The sequence below is a fragment of the Triticum dicoccoides genome, chromosome 1B, assembly GCF_002162155.2.
Source record: "Triticum dicoccoides isolate Atlit2015 ecotype Zavitan chromosome 1B, WEW_v2.0, whole genome shotgun sequence".
In the NCBI taxonomy this organism is placed as follows: Eukaryota; Viridiplantae; Streptophyta; class Magnoliopsida; order Poales; family Poaceae; genus Triticum; species Triticum dicoccoides.
In genome coordinates this window covers 530,643,165-530,656,010 of record NC_041381.1, presented here as the reverse complement: position 1 = coordinate 530,656,010, position 12,846 = coordinate 530,643,165, and positions in this window count along the sequence as shown.

The following is a 12,846-nucleotide window of genomic DNA, read 5'->3' as shown; positions in this document are numbered from 1 at the left end:
GTCTCGCGTTGGTTTTTCTTCCCAAAAAATTATAAATATTCCAAAAATATTGTCCGTCCGTTTTTATCCCGTTTGGACTCCGTTTGATATGGGTTTTCTGCGAAACATAAAACATGCAACAAACATGAACTGGCACTGGGCACTGGATCAATATGTTAGTCCCAAAAATAATATAAAATGTTGCCAAAAGTATATGAAAGTTGGATAATATTGGCATGGAACAATAAAAAATTATAGATACGACGGAGACGTATCAGTGCTCCCCTCTCATGGCCCATATGGCCCATATCTTCCTCCGGGGGTTCCGGTAACCCCTCGAGTACTTCGATATGTACCCGGTACTCTCCAGAACACTTCCGGTGTCCGAATACTATCGTCCTATATATCAATCTTTACCTCTCGAACATTTCGAGACTCCTCGTCATGTCCTTGATCTCATCCGGAACTCTAAACAACATTCAGTCACCAAATTACATAACTCATCTAATACTATATCATCATCAAACGTTAAGCATGCGGACCCTACAGGTTCGAGAACTATGTAGACATGACCAAGACACCTCTCCGGTCAATAAACAATAGCGGAACCTGGATGCTCATATTGGCTCCCACATATTCTACGAAGATCTTTATCGATCGAACCGTTATGACAACATATGTTATTCCCTTTGTCATCGGTATGTTACTTACCCGAGATTCGATCATCGGTATCTTCATACCTAGTTCAATCTCGTTACCAGCAAGTCTCTTTACTCATTCCGTAATACATAATCCTGCAACTAAGTCATTAGAAACTTTTCTTGCAAGGCTTCTTATGATGTGTATTACCAAGAGGGCCCAGAGATACCTCTCTGATACTCGGAGTGACAAATCCTAATTTTGATCTATGCCAACTCAACAAACACCTTAGGAGATACCTGTAGAGCATCTTTATAATCACCCAGTTATGTTGTGACGTTTGATAGCACACAAGGCATTCCTCCAGTATCCAGGGGTTGCAGAATCTCATAGTCGAAGGAATATGTATTTGACATGAAGAAAGCAATAGCAATCAAACTGGACGATCAATATGGTAAGCTAACAGATGGGTCTTGTCCATCACATTATTCTCCTAATGATGTGATCTCGTTATCAAATAACAACTCATGTCCATGGTTAGGAAACCTTAACCATCTTTGATCGACGAGCTAGTCAAGTAGAGGCTCACTAGGGACACAATGTTTTGTCTATGTATTCACACATGTATTTAGGTTTCTGATCAATACAATTCTAGCATGAATAATAAAAATTTATCATGAATAAGGAAACATAAAGTAACAACTTTATTATTGCCTCTAGGGCATATTTCCTTCATTCCACTCTCAAGTCACAGATGGATGAACTGACAAATCATCATGAATTTCTCTCAGCAGACCATGAAAGATTAACCTATGATTACCTAAAAAGGAAACAGGAACTCGAGGCGCTGAGAAAGGCTCATGAGGATTTGGTCAGAGAAAATTTTCTTCTTACCCAACAATTTAAGGAGAAATCTGAAGTGTTTGAGCCATCGTGTAAATGCCTTGAACGAACCAATGCAGAATAAAATGTTGAATCATTTGTGAATGCTAACCCTTCGGTCGAGGAAAATGGTTCTATTTCTGATGAAAATGCTAGGTTGAAGGATCTTCTTCAGTCCGGAATGTTCAAATCTCTCAAGGGGCATCAAACCCTCTGTGATGTTTTGAAGAAATCCATTCTTCACAAAAATCCCAGGAAAGAAGGCATCGGTTTTGAAAGGAAACTGAATGAAGATGGCACATACTGGGAACCTCATCAATATCCTCAAACTGTATGGATTCCAGCGAAGAGCAAAATGCTTGATCCAACATTACTCTTGGGATATGACTCTCCCATCCCTGAATATCCTGATAATGATTCTCTAGACAACTACAGGTTGTTCAAGAATCTTTATGGTGAGGTTGTTGGTTGCTAAGTTGGACAAAACAACAGAAATGCCCCCCCCCCCAAAGAAAGCTATTTGGGTGCCTAAGAAAACTATTTATGCTTTGCCTATTTCTACTCGTCTAACCATGCAGGCAGAAAAAGTTCGACAAAATGAGTACATGCATACCTCATTCAATCATTTTACTCATGCCTCTGGAAGAAATTTCAATGCTTATTCCTTCAATTATGCTCGTACCTCATCAGACAACAATCATGCTTATCAAAAGAAATCATATCCTGCACGCTATACTGTTTCAAAGCCACGTGCAAAGATGTGGGTGGTTAAGAAAGCCTAATTCTTGTGCAGGACTATGTCTCCGGGTGTACAAAATGGATAATGGATAGTGGATGCACTAGTCATATGACCGGAGACAAGTCATTGCTTATCGACCCCAACTTAACTGCTTCTCCTCTGAAGTATATCGCTTTTGGCAACAACGAAAAAGGATAGGTAATTGGGCTAGGTAAAATTGCTATATCCAAGGACAAGTCCATTGATGATGTTTTACTTGTCCAGTCTCTTGGATTCAATCTTATGTCAGTTGGCAACCTATGTGATCTTGCCATGCTGGTTTTATTTTCTATATCCAAATGCATTGTATTCATGGCCTCTGACAATTCCTTTTTCTTTGAGGGAATTATAAAGGGTAATCTTTATATTGTGGATTTCTCTAAGGGTCCCTCAGTCCAAACTTGTTTTCTTGCAAAAGCAACCAAAGGTTGACTGTGGCACCGAAGACTTTGTCATGCAGGTATGAGAAATTTGCAGACCCTGGTGAAGAAAAATCATCTCCATGGGATTCCTGATGTAAAATTCGACAAGAATCGCCTCTATGCTGCATGTGAGGCTGGTAAATTAGCCAAGAAGCATCACTCTTCCAAGACAGTTATGACCGCAACAAGACCACTGGAAATTCTTCATATGGATTTATTCGGTCCTCAAAATTATGCAAGTTTTGGTGGCAGTCATTATGTTCTAGTTATTCTTGACGATTTCTCTCGATATACTTGGGGATTCTTTCTCGAAGACAAGACCTGCACCCAAGACATCTTCAAAAGTTTAGCTAAGAAGGCCCAGAATGAATATGATGTGCGAATTAAGCATGTCAGAAGCGACAATGGATCTGACTTAAAAAATACTCATATTGCTGAATTTCTCGATGATCATGGTATTACTCATGAGTTCTCTGATGCATATACTCCCCAACATAATGGAGTTGTTGAACGAAGGAACATAACTCTCATTGAAATGGCGAGAACAATGCTCAATGAGCATAAAACTCCCTTTCATTTCTGGGCTGGTGCTATTAACACTGCTTGTCATGTTATCAATCACGTTTATCTTCAAGTTCCTTAAGAAAACTTCATATGAGCTTATCACTGGCAAGAAACTGAATGTTTCTTATCTACGTGTCACTACCGCAGGATGCTGCTAACGTGACACTACGATCAGAGACCCTTTGACGATACTGTGTGTGATGCATTAATCGCAAACGGTGGTGTAAAAAACCGTCAGAAAAGGTGCAAAACATTTGCAATGGCGGAGCCATCAAACACAATTTAGATTTTAGTTGCGTGTGTGATGCAGGGCACACTGTTAATCCATTCAAACTATTTGCGATGAGGCAGAACAACAGAAATGGGCAGCCATATCAATGTGTGTGCGACATACGGCATACAGTTCGCTCTGATCACTACAAAAAAATACACTTCCGTGATGATACGTGTTTTTCACAGTAGGTCGCGTTTTTTGTCATGCATGTACATTCATGACGATTTTATGACAGAATCAAGATAGTCATACCTGTGCTGTCGTAGAAGTGTTCCATGACATTACCAAAATTATCATCACGGAAGTGTCCACTTCCATGACAATAAATCGAGCGTCACAGAAGTGCTTTTGTCAAGGGTGACCGACACGTGGCATCCACTGTAACAGAACACCGTTAAGCTATCGGGTCGGGTTTTGGATCCGATAACCCGTTAACAGCCCCGACCAATGGGGATTTTCCACGTGTAAAATCATCATTGGCTAGAGGAAACACGTGTCGGCTCATCGTTGGGACATATGGCATCAACTCATTGGACATAAGGCGCCTATGATACGTCGACATGTGGCACGGCCCAACAGAGGCCCATTCCTATGAAAAGGCCGACCCATTTGACTTGGTCAAAAGGTGGCGGGCCGGCCCATGGAAAGCCTGTTAACGGCCTGTTCGCATATAGCCCATTTACAGCCCGCTAACCCAAGGCCCGTTATGCCCTATCCGAATTAGGCCTAGTAACGTCATCTGGGCCATCCAATATGATTGCAGCCCGTTTTCACTTCTGGCCCATGTATGGCCCATGACGTCTTTCAGCCCATATGAGGCCCTTTGTAACTCTTGGCCCATTAACATCCCGTGGGGAAACTGGCCCGTAATGAACAGTGTATCACTTTACACCCATTAACGGCCCGTGGTGAAACTAGCCTGTAATGAACAATGTATCACTTTATACCCATTAACGGCCCGTTATTCCGTTGGGCCGTTTCCAGCCCATGTTATCTTTTGGCCTTCTCAGAGCCCATTAATTCTTGGGCTCATTTCTAGCATTCATTTACTTACGGCCCGTTACTGTCATTTTCTGCTTGTGGGCCAAATTCAGCCCGTGGTTACAGTCAGCCCGTTTGTGGTCCATTAATTTGTTGGGCCGTTTTCATAGCATCATCAAATATGGCCTATTAACGATGGCCCGCTATGGTCGGCCCATGAACGGATGATTGCAATTCTAGCCAGTTTATGGCCATAATGCGGTTTGTTATTGGCCCATGTTTGGCCAATCGATCATACGGCCCATATAAGGCCCATTGATGATACGGCCCGTAGGAGGCCCATTGTTTCTATGGCCCGTAGAAGGCCCATTGTTTCTATGGCCCGTAGAAGGCCCACTGTTTCTACGGCCCATAGAAGGCCCACTATTTGTACAGCCCGTAGGAGGCCCAGTGTCACTACAGTAAATATTGCCCATGGTTATTGTGGCCTAGTTTTAAAAAATAGGTTATTGCAACCACTAGCAAACCGTGAAAAAAGAACTGCACTGACTACAAGCAAACAAATAAACAAGACAACAAGGAAATAAATAAGCAAGCAACTTATGCTAGGCTATCACGGCTATTACACATATTACATCCACTAGGCATCAAAGTTCGCCACCAGTGCAAATATAGGGAACAAAGCAGCATATAAACGCCGCAGCAAAACAAGTCTAGAACTGAAACCACTTCAGAAGAGTTCAAGAAAAAATATCCTGGGTACCCATAATGCTGGCAAGATGCTTAGCAAGCTTATGAACTTTCTCTTGTTTGGCGCTTAAATCCTCCAGCACTTGCTGTTGCACAAGAAAGTACGCATCTGAATTCTGCAGGGACTTCCTCAGTCCTTCGGCTTATTGCCGCAGCCCAGCTGACTGATGCCTTTCAGCTTGTAGCTGAGACTGAAGAAGCCAAAGTGATTCAGGCAGCGAGTTCGAAGAGCTTGTGCCAGCGGTACTGGCCAGTAACTCAAACACTACATCAACGCATGACTGTGGGGTTTTCTCACTGTCTACAAGATCGTTTTTTATCACCTTTCTTGGAGACCAACAGGGTTGTCTCACTATCTTGAACCTTATCTGCATCACTTTCTCTACCATTGCATAGTGGGGTGCTCTTCTCCAATATTCTGTTTGCATACTACAAGAGAAACAAGCAGACACATCACAGGTTTAGCTTGTAGTATACGAAACTCATTTTGGTAAACCGGTTCAGTAGTAAGGTGGACAGGATAACAACATGAAACAAACATATATCTATGTACTATGGTCACTGTATTGTCCATATCATTCTAGTTTATGTTCCATAATCAAGATAGAGACACAACTCAACTCATATATTTTTAAGACACAACAACATAGACAGAATATAAGTGTGAGAAACTATACAGCATTGGCAGCACTTGTAATGTGCATCATATGAGAACATAACTGTTTATACAATTTAAACTGAAATCAACATAGAGAAAGAAGTTAGAACATCAATCCAGTTAAAGAAATAGGTTTAAAACATACCTGTTGCGCCATTGGAGTTTCGATTGGATCCTTTAAATTCGAAAGTAGTTGGTATGAGTAAATACAGTGATGCAACAGCAAAGGAGTATGGACCATAGCTACGGAATCTGACCTGAGAACAGTTGCTCTTCTGCTTTAAACATGGAGTTTGGGTTAGCTGTGCTGGTCTTCGTGCTTTGGGTACTGCAGTAGCTTTACAAACTGCTCGTGTGGGGGTACTCTGTGGTGGACATGGTGCTTTGTCAACTAGAAGTGTTACTATCCGCTGGGGTTGCGGTTAGATGGGTTGTAGCTGGTTCTCTACCCAACGGTGTAAGTGTGCAATCTGGAAGAGTCTCGATTATGTGTGGTGGGGCTAGTTTGTGGGCCAGAACAACCATGGTTCTATCTGCATCGATGAGTAGCACTGTCTTTTGTGAAGAACGTGTTTTTTCTCCCTTAGATACTGCCATCACCCCCTCCAATTCAAATGGCTGATAAACAAGAAAAGAAATTGAATGTACAGAAATTGTATGATAGACAGATGTGGTAATTCACATATATGTTGTCTAACCAAACAGGACAACATGACACAATTTCACATATATGATGCCTAACTAAACAGGATAGCATGACACAGTTTCAGATATATGATGGATAACTTAACATGATATAATGGCATAATTCAACATATGATGAGTACCTAAACAGGATGACATGACAAAACTATATGATGTCTTTCTAAAATAGGTTGGGATGAAATAATTCACATACATGTTGTCTAAGTATACAGGATGGCATGATATAATTGACATAGTTGATTCATATACTAAGCAGCTGGCACTCGCATGTATGATCTCTAAACTAAGCAGATGGAATTCAATATTGTGCATATGATGTCTAAACTAAGCAATGCAAGACACCATATGCATCATATGAGAAATATAAACATTGCAACTTAGAGCATACACCTCAGGTGCGATATAGGACTGGTCATCTGGCTCTGAATCCTCCTCTGAGGAGCTCCCTGTAACCATCGAGATATATGCTTCAACAGGTACCATTGCCTGCTCTGAAGACCTTGTTTTCACTCCAGATTTTTCCATAACCGGCTCAAATGGCTGATACACATGAAGAGTAGTTCAATATACACAGATTGTCGACAAATGGAATACGTAATGAAAAAAAGATGGCATGAGATAATTCACATATATGATGCCTGGCTCCATGGCGGTGCATAATTCACATATATGATAACTGGCTGAAAAACATGGCATTGCATAATTCACATATCTGATATAGAAAGCAAACAGGAGGTATTCACACAAAGCATGTCTAATCTAAGCAGATGGCATGGCAATGCAAGACACCATATGCATGATATGAGCAATATAACCCAGCCAAGTTAGAGCATGCACCTCGGGGGGGGGGGGGATACGACTAGTCATCTGTCTCTGAATCCTCCTCTGAGGAGCTATCTGTCACCAGCAAGAAATCTGCATCGATAGGTAGCACTGACTGCTCAAAAGACCTTGTTTTCACTCCAGATTTTCCCATGACCGACTCAAATGGCTGATGCACAGGAAGATTAGATGAATGTATAAACATTGTTGACAAATGGAATACATTATGGAAAAAATATGGCACGATACAATTCACATATACGGTGATTGGCTAAACAGGATGGCATTGCATGATTCACGTATATGATGCCTGGCTATAGAAGATGGCATTGCATAATTCCCATATATTCCCTATGTTCCTAAATATTTGTCTTTTTAGAGATTTCAAATGGATTACCACATACGGATGTATATAGACATATTTTAGAGTGTAGGTTCACTCATTTTGTTCCGTATGTAGTCACTTGTTGAAATCTCTAAAAATACAAATATTTAGGAATGGTGGGAGTATGATATAGAAACCAAATCGGTGGCATTCACGCAAAGCAAATCTAAACTAAGCTGATGACATATAAGATGTATAATGTAAGCAATGCAAGGCGCCATATGCATGATATGACCAACATCAGCATGCCAGGTTAGAGCAAACACCTCAGGTGGTAAACAGGCATGGTCGGCTCCTTCTGAGTCCCCATCTGAATAGTTATCTTCCTCTGGAATACAATCTGGAAATGCAGGAGGGGGGCCCCACTTCGCCAACCATGGAGCGGCGTCTGCATGACATTATATTCCCACGCAACGGTCTTCTCTTTTTCTCTACATGTTCAGTATGATTGTGTACAATATCTGACATGCATAATAAAAAAATAGTTAGATTTTGTAAGGCCTAAGGGGTGCATGCAAAAATCAAGACTGATGGTAGCAAATGAGTGGATGGATCCAAAACTAATGATAGCAGGTAGATTATAGCTTCAGTTTCAAAAGGTAGACAATGGATCATCTATTGTTTGTTGCCCACCCAACATGAACCACATAGAAGACCCTAGATGAACCAGATAGTAGACATATACTATTTGTTGCTGGCTCGATATGAGACCCATGGGCATTTCAAAACTCAAGTTTGAACGATAAAGTAGCAGGTAATAATAACCAATGTATAACGTAAGCAAACACGAAACACTGCGACCTCTCTTCCAGAACTGTGTAGTCCTCAGGTTCATCTGCTCAGTCGATGATGGTAATGCAGTTGGCATGGCTGCCGGCAACAGGGAAGATGATCTGAGGCGGCGAAAGAAAGTCTGCAGGGGGGATCTCTGTTGCAGTGAACGCTTCTGTTGATGGTGCACCTCGGGTGGGGTGCATGACGACATGGCAGGAGCAGGACATAACACACAGAGTTTTCTTTGACGCCTATCTGAAAATGAAGTAAAACTGTAAGGGTCCTTAGAATTGGAGGATTCTATAAACGCAGGGACATGAAAAACACATGAATAGGATAGGAATGCACGTGCAAAACAGAGCATTTGGAAACATAGGATTTCAGTCAACCTGGGTGTTTGGTTCACATGAATTGGAAGAATGCAGGAATGGAGAAACGTGGTCAAATTAAAGTGAAACCATGTGAAAATGATAAAATAAGAATCTTATTATGCCAGTAATGCAATTAGTTATGTTCTTCATGCATATTAATTTGAAAAGGATGTCCAAGTGAATACAATTCCTACGTTTTTTCTTCGAAAGAGACACCAAAGGAAAAAATCCTCCAGTTTTGCTTTGCTCCACTCCTTCTAATAGATTTGCACGAATAGTAGTTCCATAGCAAAGGATCCCTGAGGGATCAACATGAATGCAGAGTAACAAAGTGATGCGACGAGTGTACAACCTCTTTGGCATAGCCTTGTGGACCTCAACATCATTGGGTTGGACGTGGAGTATGGTGATGATGCTGGTGTGACTGTCGGAGGCGGGGAAGAAGATCCGAGGCCTCTGGAAACGGCGCCAAGGGTACTGCTCCGCTGTGATGGACGGTTCTATCGTTGGAGCAGCTCCGGTAAGGTGTACGACGACGAGGCTAAAGCAGGACAAGACAAACAACGTTAATCTGAAGTGGGACCCTAATATCATCTGCAATTGATGATGTAAAATACATCACCAAAAAGTGCTAGATGTAAAACGCATCAGCCGCGCCACGACCACTCCGACAGATGTTGTAAGTATTGTTCACTCTGAACTTAACTGAAGAAAATGAATTTTACAGTCGAAACTGAATTTTACTGTCGAAATTGAATTTTACTGTCGAAACTGATTGAACTAGTAGCAGAGCATTACAATAGATGTTTAGGGCATTCAAGCACTAGTAGCAGAGAAGCAGTGATCTAAATCGGCAGACGCTTGAGCAGGGAATGCACTAGCAGAGAGCAAGTCGTGCAGTAGCACCATGAGCGAGTGCTAAAGCAGCAACTCTTGTAGCTGCTGGAGGTCGTGCAGCAGTAGCAGCAGCGCAAGCGAGAGCAAGAGCACAGCAGCAGCACGAATGAAAGCAAGAGCAGTGCAGCAGTGCGACCGACAACAAGAACAGAGACGCAACATGAGCGAGAGCCGGAGCAGCTGCAGCTAGTGCCGTTGTGGAAGTCGCCGCCGAGGAAGCAATGACATGGGGGAGAGACGCCGTGGATGATGTGGCCAGCGATGGCGCCGTCGATCGAGACCCGCCATGTCTGCTCGGTATTGAGCACCAGTAGCCTCGTGAGATCGAATAAAAGATAAAATGCAGCGGTGAGTGCGGAACCTCCTTGGTGGCGCCGAGTTGGCCTCGACTTCATTAGAGGAATTGGTGAGGGTGTTGCGGTTCTGGTGGGGCAGGTCAAGACGGCGCTATGGGGATTGAGGTGGCGCGATAGACGAGGCGAACATTGTGGCAGCTCCTTGGGGGTGGAGAACGGGGCGGCTGATCCGGCGGGACGACGAGATCGACAACGGATCCTCATCCAGTGCTGTGGATGAGGGATAGCGAGCTATTGCGGTGGACGACGTAGTCGGGAAAGAGTCTCCGGCTAGGCGGCGGTCGGGTGGCCGACGAAGGAGCGTGGGGTTTCACGGGTTTTGGCGGCCTCGGTGTACGAATGGGGGGGGGGCGAAGGGGAGGGGGAGCCAAGCTTAGGGACGCGCTTGTCCGAAATGTAGGGTAAGTTACCAGCGTACCCCCACCGGTTTTGACACCGCGATGTGGAGCTTCATTTCTGGCTGAGTGGTAGAAGGGGGATTTCGCGTGTCTGGGCTGCGGGACCGATTTCGGATGAGGAGGGAGTTCTCGCGCGCGTCAAAATTTTGGGATAACAAGGCGTAGCGCGGGTTGAAGAGGCGGGAGTTTCAAAGTAGGTGAGACAAAAGATACTCGAGCTTGAAAATTTCGAGATAACAAGGTGCGGATTCCTTGTTCGGCAGAACAAACTTAACATGTAAAAAAACAATTCATACAAGACACAAGAGAGTCATGTCCCCTTTTACTATATTGCTATAGATGCCATTGAAAAAAAATACAAGAAAAATGTAAAAAAATTGGGAGAACAAGATTACCCTGCATAGTACCGAGTCGATTCACACTTCCCTCAACAACAACAAAAAACAAGTCAATTCGCACCCAAAGAAAGAGTAATGTCCCTTTTTATATGATTACAAATACCAGGATCTCGAATTCCAATTTTTGAATCCACGTTATGTTGAATTCAAATATATCGTTAGGTGACCTTGCGGTTTATAATTGATGTAGTCGTACATTTTGATCTTCCATCATATATGAACATTTTACTCCACCATGTGAACATATATATTATCGTCTACCATATGGACTAAATTCGAATCAATTTTCTTATTTGAATACGATTGTTGTCAAGTTATATAATAATTTAAATATTATCTTGATAACAAATAACATGCATATAGCAGTAATCATATTTCACTATGAACTACATGTACCATACACTCTCCAATTCAAATATTTGTATCCATTTTATGCTGAATTCAAATCATAGTACATTATTGGTCTGGGTAGCGAGATGTTCGGGATAATCTAAACCCTGTTTTCATATGTATAATTTTTGGCTGAGTTGGGACAAGTTTTGGTATAAGCTTCTTGCAAAACCAGAGATTCTCTCAACAAGCCTCATGGTTCCGAGAGGGAACATGTCACCTTTGTGTGCGAAACGATATAAGCTGCCTCCCCCCTGATTTTCGTTACAGAGGCAACATAGAACTATATGAGTGCCCTGTTAAATTTTGGAATTATTTCGGGTTCGTTTGGCCTTTTTATACATTAATTGAGTTTCTGGACTTTTAATGTGCATAATCTAAATATGAACTGCATGCACATGCTGCGGTGCACCAAAGTTGGTTGAAAAATCACATGTGTGTCCTTGGTTGAATTTCTGGGTCCCATGGAAGAAATGAGAATGAAATTCAAACATCTGGGCGTCGTGACTCGACCGAGAACATCAAGAAACTTAGATTTTAAATTCATGTAAATCCAAACCTCGCCTGGAAATCATGAAACTTGGCAGGGTGTCATGTCATGGCACTGACATGTTGTGGTAAAAAATTGGGCCGACTTGGAAGCTCGTGGTTCTAAGAGGGAATGTGCCACCTTTGAGTGTGAAATGATATACGCTGCCCCCCCTTGAGTTTCTTAACAAAGGCAACATAGAACTACATGAGTGCCCTGTTCAATTTTGGAATTATTCTGGGTTCATTTGTCGTTTTTATACATTAATTGAGTTTCTGGTCATTTAATGTGCATAACTCAAATTTGAACTACAAGCACATTCTCTCGTGCACCAAAGTTGGTTGAAAAATCACATTTGTGTCCTCGGGTGAATTTCTAGGTCCCATGCAAGAAATGAGAATAAAATTCAAACATCTGGGCATCATGGCTCGCCCGAGAACATTGAGAAACTTGGTTTTAAAATCTTGTAAATCCAAAACACGCCTGAAAATCATGAAACTTGCCATGGGTGTCATGTCATGGTACTACCATGCTATGTTAAAAAAATTGGCCGAATAGGAACAAATTTTGGTATAAGCTTCTTGCAAACCGAAGCTTCTCTCAAGAAGGCTCGTGGTTCTGAGAGGGAACGTGCCACCTTTGAGTGCGAAACGATATACGCTGCCCCCTTGAGTTTATTTACGAAGGTAACATAGAACTACATGAGTGACCTGTTAAATTTTGGAATTATTCCGGCTTCGTTTGGCCTTATTTACACATTAATTGAGTTTTTGGTCATTTAATGTGCATAATTCAAATTTGAACTACAAGCACATGCTCCCGTGCACCAAAGTTGGTTGAAAAATCACATTTGTGTCCTCGGGTGAATTTCTAGGTCCCATGCAAAAAATGAGA